Source organism: Condylostylus longicornis, unplaced genomic scaffold (assembly GCF_029603195.1).
Source record: "Condylostylus longicornis isolate FDR11 unplaced genomic scaffold, ASM2960319v2 ptg000084l, whole genome shotgun sequence".
NCBI lineage: Eukaryota > Metazoa > Arthropoda > Insecta > Diptera > Dolichopodidae > Condylostylus > Condylostylus longicornis.
Genome location: NW_026578052.1, coordinates 7405024 through 7425578, shown reverse-complemented (window position 1 = coordinate 7425578; position 20555 = coordinate 7405024).

The following is a 20555-nucleotide window of genomic DNA, read 5'->3' as shown; positions in this document are numbered from 1 at the left end:
TTTTGCTCTCTAAATATTGTAAATATTAGTTAATGTTAAATATTTGTATTAATTTTCGAAAATTTGTGGATTTTGAAAATTTTTTTGAAAGTTTATGAATTTCGAAAATTTTTCGAACATTTTTCGAAATTGCGAATTTTAAAAAATTTTCGAAACCTTTTAGATAATAATATGTGAATGTTGAAAAACTTTTTGAAAATCTCGAAAATTTACGAATTTCGAAAAATTTTCGGAAATCTTTTGAAAACTTGCGAATTTCGAAAAATTTTCGAAAACTTTTTGAAAATTTGCGAATTTTGAACAATTTTCGAAAACTTTTTGAAAATTTGTAAATTTCAAAAATTTTGGAATTTCGAAAAATTTTCGAAAACCTTTTAAGAATTTGTAAATTTTAGTAATTTTTCGGAAACTTGAAAATTTGTGAATTTGAGAGAATTTGAATCTCATTTTAAAAAGAAATTCAAAAAGAATAGTAGAAATGATAAAATAGGGAGAGCAAATTTTTTATTACGATTAGTAATTATTCTGTAGCAAATTAGGAAAGTTAAATCTATAGTACCCTACCTATTCTTTTCAAAAAAAAATTTAATATAAAAGAAGCCTTCTATATTTAATTTTTCTCTCTGAGTGTCGATTATTTAAATTATACACCCTATATTTGTATTCAATTTAAAATTTATACATATTACATTTCATTTAGTTAAATGTATACAATATAGAAGAGCGATTTCACGCAGAAAAATAGAATTATACCAAATTATAAAGGTTGAAATATATCAAAAAATTCTAGTGTTTATTTACACATATAGAAACTAACTTGTATATTTTCTTCATATAATTTATAACAATTCGTATAACGATATATAGTATAGGCACTAAGATATACTGCATATATTCCCTATATACATACATTATATAGAGAAATTTTTGAGAAAAATGGAACAATATGAAAATGCTTGAAAATTTGGAACAAAACAACTATTATATAAAATAAAAATTGTTATATATACTTTTAAATGTTATATAAAAAGATGCATGTACTTATTTTAAAAATTCAATGTTTATAAAATGGTAATTTTTGCATATACCTGTTTTATATATGTATGTAGGCGCCTATATACTTTGTTATACAAATTACGTTTAGTACATTATATCAATAAACAATTTTTGTATATATATATATATATGTACCTTTTATATTATCCTTTATAAATATATTTGTTTATTTTATTTCTTATACGGTTATTATATGTTTCTTTTTTGTATTATTATGACTAAAAAGAATGTATATATAAAATCTTTTGTTATACAAATATATATTCGCATATTATATAGGTACATAATCATGTACATATAAAATAGTAACTCTGAGTACACAAAATAATACCATTTTATATATATATATATATAAACATATAGTATTTTATAATGTGAGGATTGTCACATAACAGCCGTAAGCATATAAAATAGTATTTTAAACAAATATTATAAACCTTATATACTACTTATATATATAACTTAAAATATTCTTTTAAATATATACAAAAGAGAAGAGAAAGGCAGAGTTAAATGTTCTACAAAAACAACAACAAAACAGAAGTATTAAAGTTAAAAAAGAGAGTTAAAAGAATGTGCATACCAAACACACATTATTTTGTATATATGCTACATAAGATATAGAGAGGAAAAATGTATTGTATAAATAGCTTATGTAGAGAATGAGAGAAAACGAGGGAGTATAAGAGTAAAGAAAGTAAAGAAAATAAAAATATATAAGAAAAAAAAATTTGTAATTTTTTTCTATTCATTTTTTTTTTTCATTTTTCTTTATAGATTTTTAATGAAAACCATGATGTGTACACCTAGTAAATACTCAAGGCAGGGCAAGGTTTGGCGCGAAAACTGAATTTTCTTTTCTATACTTTTTATTTTTTTTTGGTTTTGTTTTATTCCTTTATCATTTTTTACATTAATGTGAATAGTTGAATGTATGCCTGTTCGGTTTGTATATACAATATAATTTATATGCTGGTATCTAAGTATATCTAGAGTATATTTTAGTTCAATTAACAAAAAGAAAGAAAATAGAATAAATGAAATTTTATACCGTTATTTTGTATTATTGTTGTTATTGTATTTTTAGTTTTACTATAAAATTTATATATATATATATATATTTTAATTTAACAGTAATATAGTAAGAAAATCATTAAATTTTGTTTTGTTTTTTTTTTCTCTCAGTGTATCTACTATGTAGTAAAATATAGAGAAATTGTTTATACAATATTATATGCATTTAATATTCATGCATGCATTCATATATACATATGTATATACATATGCATATATGAAAACTATCTTATTATAATAGTTAAGTATATATATATATATATATGTATATGCAATTATATACTTGAATAGTACGTACATAATGTGTACATAATAGTATATTCAACATTGAATAAAAAAATTATTCTATTAAAAAATATTTTGTTCGTTTGTTTACTTTTATTGAACCATATACTTGCATATATATATACGAGTATGTACATATGATGTATGTAATATAGAAAGTACAGGAGTTTAGCTCATAAGTATATACATTTAGTATATTGCTTCTATTACAAATATACGATTATTTTCTAATATATGGGTTTGTATAATAGGTGTATAAATTTAATAATATAAAGATAAAAGTTTTATTATATACATATACATACATACATAATAGACGACATAATGTTCACCTTCTACACCTACCCGTACAAATGTTCACTTGTTTATTCTGAATTTACAATTTTCTATTTATGTACGTGTATAATCATATACTTGCATTTCATATTAATAAAATGTATAGGTATATGTGTATGTACATATTTACTAATATAAATGTGACTTCATAATATTATATACAATATTATATTGTGTGTATATATACATATATTTTAAGTTAATACAAAAATTTTAAGGATATAAAAGTTTTAGATTAAAAATAAAATGAAAAAAAAAAAATTCTTTTTTTTCCCTATTTTCTTTTAATATTATTGCACACAAACCGAAAATAAAACGTAAAAAAAAAAAAAATGAAAACAGAAAAAACACAGAGAAAAAAAAAACAACAACAAGAAAACAGAATGAAAACTATAAGTTGTGAAGAATCCTTGGCAGTGCACTTTTAATTTAAAAAAAAAAAAAAACGAAAAACAAAATTAAATGAAATAAAAAAATAAGACCAGAATAAAAACAGAAAAAAAAACAAAATTTTTTAATTGTTCCGGGAAGACTTATTTTTGTTTTTTTTTCTTCTCAAACTTTTATTAATACTAGTTTTGTATGCCAGGATATTATTATTATACAAAAAAAAAAAAAAAAAAAATATGAAGAAGAAAAAAATATGGTGTACAGATACGAATAAGGTATTCCATTTCGGATAGTCTCTGTAATCTTCTATATTATAACAAGTGTGTGGTAGAGTGTAGACAGAAGAGTGTGCATAACGAAACAAAAAATAATGAAAAGATGAAGAAAAATGAAAGAGAAAACGAAACAAAAAAAATATGAAAGAAAGTTTTTTGAGTATGGCATATGAGCTTTTCAGGTTTTTCAGTTTTTTTTTTCTCTCTGTGTTTTTGTAATGATGATGATTTTGGGATTTACAAAAAAAAAAATAAAAATTGTTTCTATCTTTTTAAATTACAAAGATAAAATGGAATTTAAAAGGATCGCTAATATGGAGAATTGTAAATAAAAAACGAAAAGCACAAGCAAAATAACACAACCCATGATGTGGTCAGCTCATAATCGACTATATTGTATTGATTTTAATTGATTATACTGTTCATTGCTTAAATTTTTATACGATAGCTTGTTCAAGAATAAATTGTGATAAATTACTAATGGCGCCTGTGTGTCTACCGGTAAGTTTCAAAAGAGAACAACCAAGGGAGACTAAGTGAGAAACTAACTCCAAAATTCAGATTAAAATCATCAGAATAAAAGTTTTTCAATAGGAAAATCCTCAAATCATTGTCAAAACCATTCAAAATATGGTTTTTCTTAATAAACCAGCAGTAAAATATAAGATTGTAAAACAATATGTTAATTTTAGCCTACCTACATTTCTGGAACCTTCATTTGCTGGAAACTGATTTATTGTCAAAGTTTTATTTAATCAGGAAATTTAGAAAGTAAGCTTTTATATTAAATTTTTATTTCGATTACTGTGATCAAAACCGAAAAAGTATAATGAATCTCACTCTAACGGATGAACTAAATGAATACAATGTAATTTAGGCGACACTAAGTATATACAGTTTTAGTGCGCTTCCTTAATACGAGAGCATACTATATTTTTTTAAATTAACGAAATGTTTCAGAAAAATGAAAACAAAATAAAATTTGTTAAGAGTACAATACCTGCTTAATTTATTCTATGTAATGCAATCGGTGAAAATTTCTGTAAGTATGTAGTCGATAGTGAATTCAATAAGATTTGTAAACTTTTTATTAACTTTTCAATCTTTGAATGGATTTAGTTTTTAATAAGAGTATAGGAATTCTCGCCCTTGTTAATGATCTATTGTAATAAAGTGATGACAATTTCGGTTGAATTAACTTAATATTTAATGAATTATTAGACAACATGAGTTTTATTACATACATAATATACGTACATAATAATTGACAATAGTAATTTAATGGTACACCTTGTATGTTAATTATCCTTTTTGCATAAATATTTTAATGTTAGCTATATTAAAAATGTAAGTAAGTAGAAAGTTTTCAAACTATTTTTAATAATTTATATAATTATCCCCTTTAACACCCTTTATAAAATGGCCGCCTTATAATTTGGGTGCTATTTTTAGATTTTGAATATTTTCAGTGTTTAATTTTTTATTTAGATTTACTTAAAATTCGATATTAAACGATGATTTCAAAAACCAAAGGAAAAATGAATTGAAAAATATTTTGAGAATATTTTCAATCAACATTTTATATTGCCGAAAGCATGGTCTTTTCAAGAAAAATTTTAATATCTCAACACTTAGCTAATAAATTTCCGCAATATGTTTGCCCCGACAGGGAACACAATTAAAAATATGACAAATCTACTCCCGTAACGTCTCAGTTAAATTCAGCTCTTGTCTCACACCAGCATACCGAGTCCTGCATACTGGACTCGGTATGCTGGTGTGAGATATTTCGTCTTCTTCTATAATAGTCTTTTTCTCTTAAGTTTTTTATTATTACTCTCAGATCTGACCAAGTCAGACGAAAAGAAAATAGCTTTTAGCCCGCGACTAAAAATTTGTGAATAGAAATTTTTGAATAGCAAAGCCCTAAACTAGTGTTTTCCCTCTTTAATAGTATCTTTATATGATCCCTCTTAATAGTATTCGAGTTGTACTTAAGAAAATTTTGTTACATTAAGACAAATTCTGACTGGCTCGTTAAGCATAAGGGCTTCAAGCTCTTATAAGTGCTCTTATAAACTTGTTGAATTTAATCTAATAATTTTAGAAAATCATATGTTTTTTTAAATATATATTATGGCATTCCTGAGAAAAAATTTTAATTTATTAGACGAAAAAACTCTATTAAAAAATATTTTTCTCTTATATGCCAATATATAAGTAGCATAAATGGTACTTTCATATTTATTTACCTTAATAGATGGAAAATTTTCCATATTTTTATGTAAAATAAACTCATGAATCCAATTGCATTCATCAGGAACATTTATATCATGCTACTTCACTCTACACAATATAATATTCATACAGCATTTTACATATGATATTAATCAAATAAATATCACAATCCCCGGCAACAAAATCAATTATTTCTTAAATTATTATTAAAGTAACAATTACTTATTTCCATTTATATTTGATTTTAATATAGCAAAAGTAAAATTGAATTAATGCATAAACAAATACACAATCATTATTATTAAGTATAAAAACAGAAAATGAAATTTTTAAAGGAAAAAAGGATGCACACATAATACCATACCCATTTATGCTCATTTGATGATAGACAAAAATTATTTTTGTCTCTCTAAATACAATATTGACGTTGTGATGTCTACAAAATACGTACATATGTATGTACATACATGTATTCTCAATATTTGTAAGTATAATTGCATATATACACATAATCAATACTATCATTTAATAATTCAAGATTCTAAAACTTTATTTTATAAACTAAAGAATACTATTGAAAAATTTATTCATTCAAATTTTACTCAATATACAAGAATATTTAAAATATATGAATATTACATAACGTATAGTAAATTTGAGAATCACACAGAATGCTTATCCTATAGTTAGTAAATATACCCACATACATTTTAGTTATGGATGTACACATTGTCACTTTGTATTTAGTTTTGGGTAAGCGCCGGATAGTAGATTTTCAGGAAATCAGATAAGGTATTTTTTCTTTTCTTGCTTACAAGAGATCAAGACCCTTATACGCCTCTCACACCAATCCATAGAATCATTTGTGATCCCCATCTCCACCTACATTAGCATTATACCTAGGCGCCTAAGAAATTACAGAATTGCAGCCAGCCAAAGCCGTAAGATTTCAATTGTGGTCACAAAGCACCTTCTAAAGTATCACAGTTACACAACAAGCAAACCACTGTTTCGTCCTTCTCCAGGCAGAACAAGCCGACGTCATTCTCCGCCTTCCTCATCCTCTTCACATATACCATCGATATTAGTATCCAGTGAATGCACCCACCAGTAGCCTCAAATCTAGACGAGCAAGAGTGGTCAAGTCGCGCTCCCTCGGTCGCAGAAGAGATAATAATTTTTTGGAGTGAGAAAGGCCCGGGCAATTGTTGCAATGGCTAGAGTCCATCTCTGTCATTCACGACGCGCAATACCATTGTCCTTGGCACCCCAAAACATGGTTACGGCCCAGTCAAAAGAATTGTTCTACCCCTGCCGTCCATATTATCAACTTCCTAAGTTCTGTTGATGCCATATTGTCTTGGCACTCACATCAGTTCTTTAAAATTTAATAACTTCGTGTTTTAAAATCATTTGGCTTATGAGTCTGTTAAAAAAAACCTGTTCAATACAAGATGAGAAAAAATGGTATTTGTCCGAAATAAATACCACACCGCCAAAATATAGTAATTTTGAGAATCACACAGATCGCTCAACATTATACAGGCAAGTGTATATGTATATACCCTATTTATGTATATGTATATTAATTTTATATTGTCTATAAATGTATTAAAAAGCATAAGAGTAACTTTTATACAAAAAAAAAATAAAACAGAACACAACTAACGAGAAACTAAAAAAAAAATTGAAAATAAAATGAGAAAAAAATAAAAAAATTATTCTTTTCCTCTGATGTAAAAATCTGTTAAGAATTATAAGAGGGCTCTCGTGTTTTTTTTTTTTTTTTTGCTTCCCTTTTTCTCTTCTTTTTCATTTTTCTCTTTAGTATTATGCTGCTTGAAAAATAAAATTACGTTTTTCATTTAGAATATTAAAAAACAAAAAAAAAAATCATAATAAAAAAAAAGAGATAGTAATAAACAAAAAAAAAAAAAAAGAGAAGAAGAAGAAAAATGAGAAAAACAAAATAGAAAAAAACTAAAATTAAAATTTTCAATTTTCCTTTATCTACATACACAGTCAGTACCCAACAGCAGTAATAACAACGGAAAAAACAACAACAATCATTCTCGTACTACAAAATTTTCTACAACTGCACTATGTATAAAAATTATATTTAAAAAAAAAAAAATTTAATATTATATTGCATACATATAGGGGTGAGATGAAAATATGATGAAAACAAAAATATTTTATGATATTTTATGTTGCAGTTATTCTGTTCTGTTCTTCTCTTATTTTATTTTATTTTTTTTTTTTGAAAAAGGATAATAAACACATACCGACACACAAATATACACAAAATATATTTTATGCTTACATAGTGTTTAAATGCATATTTCATGTATTTATTATGCAAAAATGCAAAAAGAAAAAAAAAACAGAAACAGAAACGAAAGACAAAAAATTTGATATTAAAGAATTGAAAATTTAAATTTAATTATAAAAAAAAAAAAACAAAATGCACAAACAGAAATTGAAAATACGGGAAAACAAATAAAGTGAATATGAAGGAGAGAGAGAGGGCGAGGTAAAAATTGTAATAAAATTGGTAATGCAAAATAATAATAACTGAAAAGAATTGAGGTATTACAGGTATTAAAATAGTATAAAAGCCCCTCTTTAGTTCTGCTTTTTTTGTAAATTTGTAGAGATTTGTAATAAAATTAATTTTTGTAATATTAGAGATTATTGTATATAATAATTTGTATATATATAAATGATTATTATTATTATTATTTTTTAAATATGAAAAATACTTTGATGCAACAATACCAGCTTATCCGGTTATGAATGAATTCTGTTTTGTGTTTTTTTTTTTTTTTTTTGAAGAATTGTAGAATGCAGTATAGAAATTTGTTCATATACTCGTAGACTTAAAATTTAATTGGAATTTTGAGTATATATAGATATGTGATTTAAATATTATATAGGTATATTGTGTATATTCGAAATAATATGAGGATTCGAAGGATATATTTACAGTTATAATATAAAAATTTTATTATTTTTAAATTATAAATGAAATTTTTATTTGTTTTGTGTTTTCATAAAATTTAATAAATGCTATTATTTTTTATAATTTAAATTAAGTAGGTATATATATGAATTTTATTGCTTGCAGAAGATTATACTGTAGCAGAAATATTTAAATCAAGTCTAAAAATTATTATTAGAATTATTAGAATTTAAATGTAAATATTCTATCCTATTTTATGTAGATTCTGTCAGCCATACATATTTTGTGTGAGATCTCTAGTTTGGCCGCAAAGGAGAACGGATGATTTTTGGTGAGGTTTTCACAATTTGAGTGAAAAGGTGCAATATTTTCGGGTATTTGCTTCAGATCGCAATAGTATGGGCGTGACATGGGAGAGCTACAATAACACATGAGATACCCGTTTTCCCATATCTTCCTCTAGAAATGTTCAATTTACAATAATAAAAATTAAATTCAATAAATATTTTTCTCGTATTGAATATTGGATAATATTAAACATAAATTTTACAGTGACCTCATCCGGGTTTAAAGTCAAGTTTAGATGTGCTTCTTGAATTTGCATGTAATACAAAAAATTCTTACCAAAATGGTTATATTTTTTTTGAATTTCAAAAAACAAAACTTAATTCCAAAGCTATCAAAGGACATTATTTGGAACTCTATAAATGTAAATAAAACGGGACTCATACAAGAACTTAATAAATTACAAAAATATAATAAATTTCAAGGACATGCGACAATATTCAATTATGTTATTCTACATTCAAAGCAAACACAATAAAATTACTGTACTCTAACGAAGAATTTTTAACAAGGAACTAGTTACAAACAGCAATACTTGTTAATTGGCTACTCCTAATAGTTAGTTCCCTTCTTAATATTCAACAATTATAAAATTCGAAAAATATTCTAACAGATAAAAAATAATTTTTTTATTTATAAATACAAAAAAAAACAGCAAACATTTCAAAATTCTTTTGAAACCGAAAATAAACGCAAAAGAAAATTCTATAGCAAAAAAAAAAGAAAAAAATCACAACAAAAAAACAAAAATACTTCAGACATAAAAATAGAATGGCACTGACCTTCAAAAATTTAAAGTTCAATGAAAGGGAATTAACCTTAAATTTAACACTAAAGATGTTATAAACCTTTACCTTTTTTCTAAAGGTAAAAAAAAAAACATACACAAAAACAGGACAGAATTATGAAATAAACGTTGAGATAAACAGCCCGGAAACCGATAGGACATTGTCTTGTTCTTGCTTTTTTTTTTTTTTTTTTGTATTTTCTTTACAAAAATTTCAATAACGTCTCCGTATTTGTTTTTTTGCGTTTACTTACACTTTTATTAACACACAAAAAAAAAAATTATAAAGTCTAAATAATTCTTTTACAATTAACAAGGAAAGGGGAATTAAAAAAAAAATCCTTCAGGATCATAACAAAAGGATTTGAATAAGAAAAAAGAAAAACAAAAAAAAAACTGAAAATTATGCAAAAAAGAAGAAGAAAAAATTAATAAACTTCGTATTACACTAAGGAATTTGATATTTTTGTTGTGTCTTGAAAATTATGCCTACAGTGAAATTTTTTTCGAAAAATTTTATTGCGTTTTGTTTAAAGGCTCTCATACTCCTCTTGGATTTTATAAAGTACTGAAAGTAAATTTTGCAAATATTTGAATGAATAAGACCAAAGTCGTTTCTTCAAAATGTTCTTTTACTGAAACAAACAGATTTTCTTGGAGAATTTGTTGATTGGTTTCGCCACATGATGCAATAATACTTGTATTGCGTCATGTGGCTAATGACGTAATCCATGTTAATCCAAATAAACAAACTGCTAAAGCTTTTGATCCCCACCGATTGAGAAAAGCAAGAAATAAGTATTGAAGCCTAATTATGTTATTAGCCTTTGCACTTACAAAATTCATCTGATCATTGGCGCTATAGTTATGAAACTGTCCATTGAACGCTCCAAATATTTATCAACATTTTGCTGAAAAATTTTGCTTGCAGCGAAATATAGTCAAAAAAATTTTCTGCCTTTGACTCCTGCCAAAAACATATTGTTAGTCAGAAAAATATTTTCATTCCAAGTGAATAATATCGAATAAAGAAGGATATTATGTAGACAGCTACTCGAGACCAATTATCCGTCTAACAAGAAGTCAATTGTTGATATAACTTAATCATATATTCGGATTAATACAGTTATCAAAGACTACAGCGAGCCTCTTTTCAACAGTTTAACGCTTCCCTGAGACGCATGTAGAGTAAACTGGAAAAACAGAATTTCTAGCACTATGAGGTCAATACTTCAGTTATGCTAATATAACACAATATTAAATTAGAAAATAAAATTGTAGAATTGGAAATCAGAGGCTCCGACACTCAAATGTTTACCCGAATATTAATGCAACCTGCCTTTGTTCTACCTTCCTGAATAAATCTTGAACTGTTAATAAACAATGCCATATTTTAGATTGTAGTTAAATTGTAGAATTGTTAAATTGCTAGAATTACACCAGAACTACATTAAGTAAAACCACACAAGAAACTACGTTAAAATAAAAAAAGAAAACTTTTTTAGTTTATTATCCTTGTTTCACGTCATAATTAAAATTATTCCAAAACTCAACTTTTTTTTTTCTATTTGAACAAAAAAAAAAAAATAAAGCAAATTTCAATATCTAAAGAAGAAAAAAAAAAGTTTTACTGTATTCAACAATCATATCCTTTTCATATTTTTTTAAGATCCTTGAAAAAGAAATATTTCTTAGAAATGAATTGAAATTTAGTTTACTTATTTCTTTCTTTTTGTTTTTTGGTTTGTTATCCTTGTTAATCAAGAAGGAAAAATAATTTTTTTTGTTTTCTCCTTTTTATATTTAAGCCTATAATAATTCGGGTACACTAGTGAATATAAAGAGAACAAGAATTAAAATAAAATCAAAAAAAAATTCAACTGAATTGAAGAAATACCTTAGTCCTTAACTCGCCATACATACAATTTTTGTTTTGGTCTTTCGTCCTTCTTATCATTATTATTATTATTGTTATTACTTCTTTTTAAAATGTTATTGTCTGGGCCGAAACAAAACAAAACAAAAAAATAAATTTTAAAAAGCCAAAATACAAAAAAAAAACAAAAAATGGATTTACGACAGAGGAGAACAGAGGGAAGGAATGGGGAGGAAGGTGGAATTTTTTATAAAAATGGCATTAAACTTAACCAATACATTTAACCATTTAATTTTTGTGTTCATAAAAATTTTTTTTTCTGTGTTTTCTTCCAGACTGATCCTTTTTTTTTTTGCTTTTTTTTTCTTATTAAATTTTATTCGTTATTATTTTTTTATAATTTTGTTACTCTCTATTTCATTTAAAAAAAAAAAAACTTAAAGGTTTTTTGATTCTTTTCTCTTGTACTCTCTATGTTTATAAATTTTATTATAGTAAAAAAGAAGAAGAGAGAGAGAGAGAGAGAGAGAGAGAGAGAGAGAGAGAGATAGTAATAAATTCGTCGTTTAGTGTCGTCTTCATCGTATTTTTCTTTTTCGTACGTACAATAGATTCTACGTTCTCATTGTATAATGCAAAATTGAATGCCATTTTTTTTTTCATATTTTGAATTTAATATTGTTACTAAAGAAGTACACACACCTTATATTCCTGGAATATGTGTACATGTAAGAGGGTATAGTTAAATGGATCGGGAGGATAGATAAAATTAATAATTGTAATGAAATTGAAAATAACTTAGACAACACAATTGAAATGACATGTAGGTGAGTCTGAATCTATAACTTGTTAATTAGTTTTAATGTATAAAATGAGCATATTATAGTTTGTATTCATGCAACTCTCATTTAAAATTCTAAATGGATTCGAGTTACTTTTAAAACAAGGTATAATCAGTTGCATCTGGAATCTAGGATGGTATCGATTGTAGATTGGTGTGACGATGTGCCGTGATCTAAAATATCTATTTTACACCCTACCTTCTCCTCTTATACTCCTCGTCCCCACCGTTTCCAACTGCCCTGAACACCCAATGTTTTGCCAAGAGGACAGATCCGAGATGCCCATATTTTTGACAAATTCAAACCATTTTTTCGGGGAAATATCCCACAACAACATGCCCACCAGCAACGTGGATCCAAACAAGAATAATATAAAATCACTTTTAACTCAATTTGTAGTTATTAATGACTTTTTATGACTAATTCACTATTGGTTAGAAAAACCCATTCTTATAAGAGTACACATGTACCTAATATTCATTTTTTAATAACAACTTTTCAACAAAAACAAAAAAAAAATTCTTTTCAGTGTTTTTAATGCGTTCAATTTTTGAAACCATCAGCATTCATTTACATTTATGGGGTTGAATGTTTACAACAGAAATCTACATGCATTTGAAACTATAAAACAATAATAAATTTCATAATAAAGAGCAATAATAACAAAATTTCATTCTGATGAAAATAAACTTGAAAATCCTCACTATATACACATGCAATATACCTTTGGCTAAGTACATACAACGTATGCCTTCCTACAAAGACTTACTTTTACCTACCTAAATAATAATAATATGTGAATTTTGTATTTTTAAAACAATAATATTTAAAAAAAAATCAGCAAAACAGAAAAACTATAACATCAGAGAGCCCAAAAAACACAGCAAAACAAAATGTAAACAGAATTCAATCCAATGTCATTCAACCTAAAACCTTGAGACCACTTCCCTTTTTTATATACCAAAATAAAAAAATTGTTGTCTGAGGTCTATGCTCTGGTGCTATACACCACCTATACATACATACGATTACATTTTATTTTATTCTTTTGTTATTATTATAAATTTTCTATATTTCTATCTCTTTTACACTTGATATTTTCGATTCAGTTCTGGTTGAATATTATAAATATGCGGGGATTTTTTAATACTCTCTTCTTACATTTTATTATTGTTATTATTGTTATTATTATTGTAGAAGTCAGAGCTCATAACAGAATTTTTTCTTTCTTATTTTTATTATTATTATTTTTGTATTTTTATGAGTGTATATTTGTTGCTATTTTTTTGGTTTGATGTGCTTGCTGTTTATTATTTTCTGATGTTGTTTTTCAATTTTATATTTGAAACGTAATTTCAAACTTGCTACGCTTCACTATGTTTTGTTATTGGTGGTATAAGGTACAAAATAATACATAAATTCATTAACATGGACACACAAATACACAAGAGTACGTACAATAATTATATACAAAAGTTAACAAATTATAAAAATGCATTTAAGGTTACCAACATACGAATGATGAACGATCCTTTTGCGATTATACAAACATTTTCAATTAATTTCTGTAACATCTGTTGTTTTGGTTACAAATAATTTGTGTTTGTACTTAATTGTATGGTTTGTATGTATTTTGTTTTAATAGTAATAAAAGCATATGCTTTATTTATTTATTTATATTTATTTTGCTATTTTAATCAAGTAGGAGAAAGATCAACAATGAAAGGCTTTGGTGACAATCTTAAGACTGCAGAGATTGGAGAACGATAGCGACCCCTGAGCGATAGCGATACTGAGCGCTATCACTGATAGCTGGTTAATAAATAATAATGAACGTGCTGTTAGGAAAATGTGGCACGGTTACTGGTTCTATACAGGTACATATTAGCATTTAACAGTATATAATATTCAATGCTTGTATCTTGCATTCTGTTCGAGTAAAATACAGAAAGTGAGATCAAGGAACGTTAAATCATAATTGACTCAGGGTTCCTCAACCTCACATGAAGGTACTTTTATTTTTTACCAATAATTTTTTTTTAGTAGTAAATAAAAAAATAAATAAAAAAAATATGTTATATACGTAAAACAGGCTGAAAACATCATCCAAGATCCGTTTTATCTGAGTCAATAAAAACTATACTTTGAATAAGATAGTCCTTAAAATGGTAGACTATACGTACGTCTCACGTCTCTTTACTCCTGTAATAAACAAGTAAAAGAGTAAGGAATAAATATTTTTTTACTTGTTTATTACAGGAGCAGGCTGTCGAACGCAAAACTAATGTTTTCTTTAATTCTTCGGGATTATTTTTGAAAACTATGCCAAGAACTATCACAAACGTACAGTAGTTAAGAAATTATAATCAAAACATTTTTAAAAAACCAAGTTGTTGGAGAAGATCTAATAATAGTGATGGTATGCAAAGGCAATAATAAGTGATGGCACGCAAACGCTAGAAAATGAAAAGCTGAGCATATTATATTGGCGGATCTGGTACGAGTATACTGTATACCATAAGAGCTTAAATTAAAAAATTGTGGAGCTAATGGGTTTACGTTAGTACGCATTTACCCTTGAATTACGTCTCAGCAAAAATATCAGTTTCAAGATATTTGTGAATGCTGAACAGTGAAAGTTTAAAAAGGGCGCTCCTATGTGTTCTCAGTTTTCTTATTTATTATTGTATAATGCCGCAAAAATCATAAAGATCTAGTTTAGTACAATGTTTCCAAAGCATGATCTGAGAAAATTTAAAAAGAAAATGTTGGTAATCCAAATTAATTTTATACATACAACCATACTATAATTAATCTTATTTTAAATTTCTTCATTTTTTTGATTTTTACAAATTTTTTGAATTTTGATATTCCTATCTTTTTCCTATCACTATTCAATTGCAATAAATTAAAAAAAGTGCATATTTAGTGCAGTGCATGGTAAAAAAAAAATATTTTATTACACAATAATAAAAAAAAAAAATATTGAAAAATTAAAAAAAAAGAGAGAAAAGGAAAACAGATACCTTTTCATTTTTTTCGTAATATTTAATTGTTTTTGGTAGAACCACACACTTTGCTTACAACTCTTTATAGTTATCCTCATTACACGGAGCCGTCCATATGCCTACCATATCTTAATAATAGTATAAGATACACATACAAACAAGTATATATTTACAAATTCATCCTTAAAAACCATTCTCATTTTAATCATATATGTAGCAATGAAAAGTGCGACACACATTCATACTCTGAAAAATTATTTTATAAAACATGATCACAACCCACACCCCCCTGTTTAACATGTCCTTCCCTTCTACCATTTCTACATTTTATTTCTTCTATTGATGATGATGATGATGATGAGGCTGATGATATGGCATTCAATACAATTTAGAATATAGAAAATTACAAAATCTAAAGCGAGATATTATGACAATCAATTTTTTTTTTTAAGTACAACAGCTACAGAACACATTTTTATTGAACAAATTTTTAAAAATAAATTTTGAAATGAGAAAAAAAAAGTAAGGGGTTGACTGTAGTTAGAATACGAACCCTCTTTTTAATTTTTTTGCAAGCAAATACTGTACTTACACTATGTGCACAACATTGCAAACTCAATACAAGAGCAAATTGCAGAAATAACAACAACAAGAGTTGAACAACTCACTGTTATAAAAACTACAAACATTATTTCAATGAAGGTATAACATGAAAAAATTTTTATGCTTCTTATAATCTCCAATTTAGTATTTAGTTGGTTGCTTGCATGCCTGTTTGCCTGTTTTCCTGCTTTACTTGTACTTCTTTCTGCTATCGTCTCTCTCTCTATATTTTGCTCTCTGTCTATCCATTCTGTTATGTTACGATTTCATTCCGCACTCACACATGTAAAACAAATTATTTTTGTTTATTTTTTTTAAAGGCTTGAAAGTGCATTGTCCTCTTCGTATTTACAATACCAATATTAAACCATACCACAATCATAAACTCATGGACTTTAGAAATTTTATTTGTATTCACATAATTATATACATACTTACATACCTTCAAATTGTACATACAATTTAAATAAAAACAAAAGCAAAACAATTTTTTTTTTTTATTTGGTTTTACGCAATTTTCTACTACGCAATAAAATTTTATTCCCGCTTTATTTTCTACTCTTCACATGTTATTTGTAATGAATGAAATCAGAGTAGACGAATCAAAACAATAATAATGAAAGAAGAAGAGAAAAAAATGCAGAGACAAGAAAACAAAATGCAAAAAAGAAAAAAAGAAACAAAAAAAAAGGATTCAAAGTATTTTAATCACATATTAAAAAACAAAACAAGGAAAACGTAATGAAAAAAAAAAGAGAAACGACAAATGAGGAAAAAAAAAAACACAACCCTTCCAATTTTAGGATTTGACTGGATTCTTTTTTGCTTTGTTTGTTATTTTGCGAATAAAATGCAGAAAAATGGGGGATCGTTTTTGTTTTTTGCTTTTTTTGTTTGAAATAAAATATTTTTAATTATTTTTTTAGAATAATAGTATAAGGATTTTTATATTGGTAAATAAATAATGGTAATTTTTTATTTTTATAATAATTTCTTCCGAGGTAACAATTTCCGTAACATAGACAGTAGTAATATACAAGAAAATTTGTTCAATTGCTGAACTAATTTGTCGAAAATTGTCTAAATATTGTATTTGCATGCCGTACTATAGTATAATACAGGACAATATAGTGCATAGCAAAGTACAGTACAGAACAGTACTCTGTACAGTAAAGTATTGTATAAATCAATTCTTCAAGTATCCCTCAGTTACACATAACAATACCTGATTGCTGCCATATCAGAGAACGGGCATTAAAGTTGTACCCATTACACAAAAATCAATATGCGTATCAACTAGAAAAATCAATGCCTAATGCCCTACAACAATTTTGTGGCAATCATATAAAAGTCACTCACAGTAAGCTCAATAATTTCCGATTGCTTTCTGGATATAGATTAAAAAGTGCTTTTAACAATACTGTATTCCGAGTGATATATGTAACAAACATATCGGTATGCAGGGAAACATGCTGATAGGGAGGATCAAATTCACATTCACAAACGGAGTATAGCTTGTTAATAGAGCAGTATTTCAGTTACTCCGAAACAAACGTAAAAGCATTATGCTCAAAAAAAGCCATTCCGACTCTTAAAAATATTGAAAGCACAGCATCTTAAGAGTTTCTGAAAAGGAATTTAAAGGTGGTCGAACGCTGGTGCAATGTTGTTAATCGCGGAATTAGTGAGATACTAACTCCTCCTTCTTCTCCCTTTCCCACTCTTTTGGATATAGGAAGATCACATATTTTGATCATAAATTGATTTACAATACCTATTTTGTTAGGTTTGCTGAGTAAGAAAGCCGCAGTTTTAGAAGAAAGTAATTTATGGTTATATATATGTATATATACGCAGCTTTGTGGCTATATACATCGTTGGTGCGCTCAATTATAACGCAAAAGCCTACGGATTAGCGGGCGAAGGATCAAAAGTGAAAGACTGCAGAGGTTGAGCAGTCTGCGGTCAAGCACACTAAGATTGCCGACAGGATATTAGTCGGTGAAAATGACAATGATCCCATCCACAGTATCACTGTCACTGGTATAGATATGCTTAACTATATATAGTAAGATACGCTGGGAGGACGACATGCCCCGATTCAGTTCTGCCTCTATTGACATCAAACGTATTATTTGATATATAAAAAACCGAAAAAAAATACCACGATATTACAATAAAAGCTGGAGATGTTGCAATTCAAAGAGTGGAATATATAAAATACCTTGGTATCTTTATAGATGAACATTTGAAGTGGGATAAAAAAAAGCATTATTCCAATCACTATGGCTATAAAAACGGCAAGTGGTGTTCCTGTTAAAGCATCTAAATTAATATATAAAGGGCACATATTGTCAAAAATACGCTATAACAAATGCAGCTGGAGTCATTGTACCAAATTCCATGTTAGTCAAATGGGTACTGTTATGAACAAAACCTTAAAAACATTATATAATTTTAACCCGAGGCTAAATACTAAGGAATTATATAAGACAACAAATGAGCTAGATATAAATTAGCTCATATACCTAGAGAAGTGCAAATATGTATACAAGATCATGAACAAGCAAATGAAATCAACATTATCAATCCCAACCAGAGGTACCGTACATGACTATAACATCAAAAATAGAGGGCATCTAATAGTTCCTAAGGCGACGTCAACTATGAAATTAAATGGATTGAAATGCAGTGCAATAAGGATGTACAACACCTTGCCAGATGAAATAAAAAATTGTAAAAAATTAAATGAATTTAAAAATAAGCTTAAAAAGCATTTAAAAAATTTTAAAGATTAATGTACATATGTATATCTTACAAAATATTATAATAGAATATAAAAATATAATGTAATAAATTTCACTCTATGTATGTTAAATTATAAAAGATTTTGTCTGAAATTAATTTATAAATAAATAAATAAATAAAATATTTGCTACACGGACGCCAGAAGAATATTTGTTGCCTGGCCTATGTCTAGATTGTTATTGTACAGTATTGAAGGCGGAGACCCATGCAAATGAACTATATTTCAGAAATTTAGGAAGTTTATCTCGGCCAACCAAACGATATATTCTAATATATCTGAAGGATATATTAGACAGTAGGTGAATTCCAAGATGAATAATAAAATGAAATCCAATAGGCTCCTCCAAGGCGTGAAATAACAATTGATTTTTGGTTTTGCCATAGAATAAAGGTGCTTTTCCACCAAAAACCGATTTATTTCGATTCTACGATGCAGATGATGAGCAGGTGAATGACATTTATTAAACTCGATATTACGATACTCTAGAGAAAGAGGCTACTACACCTTGGATGCGATTAACTGGATTATACAGATGTTGTGCCGATACATGAACTATTTAAAAAGAAAATCTCCTAGACACTTCATACTCTGAAAATAAACGTGTCAAATATGAAAAACAATAAAAGAAGTCAGAAATAGTCAATTATAAGATTAAAAAAATCATTAAACTAAAAAAGAAAAAGTGCGTTTCCTTTGAAAGAAAAGGACGAAATTTATTTTGATCATGTGTTTTATTGATGATAAAAATCTGCTTTCCTCTCATGTACTTTCTATATAACACTTTAAAAGTGCTCAATTATAAAATCTTTTCACGAAAATCGTCTATAGTTTGTTTTATTTTCATATTATATTTTGTGCGTACATGCGGAAGACCCAAAAAGAAAATTTTATTGAAATTATTAAAGTAGGCCTTCATTGAAAAAAAAAAAAATCGCATGACACTTTTAAAAAGAACGTCTCACATTTCCTCTCGTAAACTATAAAGAAATTTTTTTTTATTTTTTTTTTTTTTTTGCTGACTTCTCACACAATCCCCTATATTACACTTCAAGATTTTATGTAAGACAATTAATCTGTGGATACTCAATTTCACATATTATCGTCACCATCATCATTGTAAAATATCAAAAGGACAAAATGCGTGAGATTCAAAAAGTTTTGCTTTTTAAAACAATACAAAACGTATATGAGTTTTTTTTTTAATTTATAAAATATAGGCAGGCTTATTTTAACACTTATACATGTTTTATATATTATTCATTTTCATATATACAATATATAAATTGATGGCAATATAAGATGTTGTTAATGACAACAACGACACCAACGATGACAATAAAAAGCAAGAAGAAAAAGAAAAAAAATAAGAAATCTTGATTACGTATTTAGTCTCATATTTCTTTTATTATTACATAACTGGTTTATTATAAATACGTGTGTAAAAATATCGACCTTATTTTGAACACCATTTTTATTATACCACTATTACCTTCCGGTTAACGAGACAATTGGTGCTTATACTAATTTGAAAATGTAAAATTCTAAACGAAATACTTTTGAATTTTTTATAAAATTGAATTTTCCGTGGCTCTTCACGTATTAATTTGGTTGGAATTCTGGATATAAAGTAAAACATCTTCATTGGTGTGCTTCTTGTAATGAAGTTTCT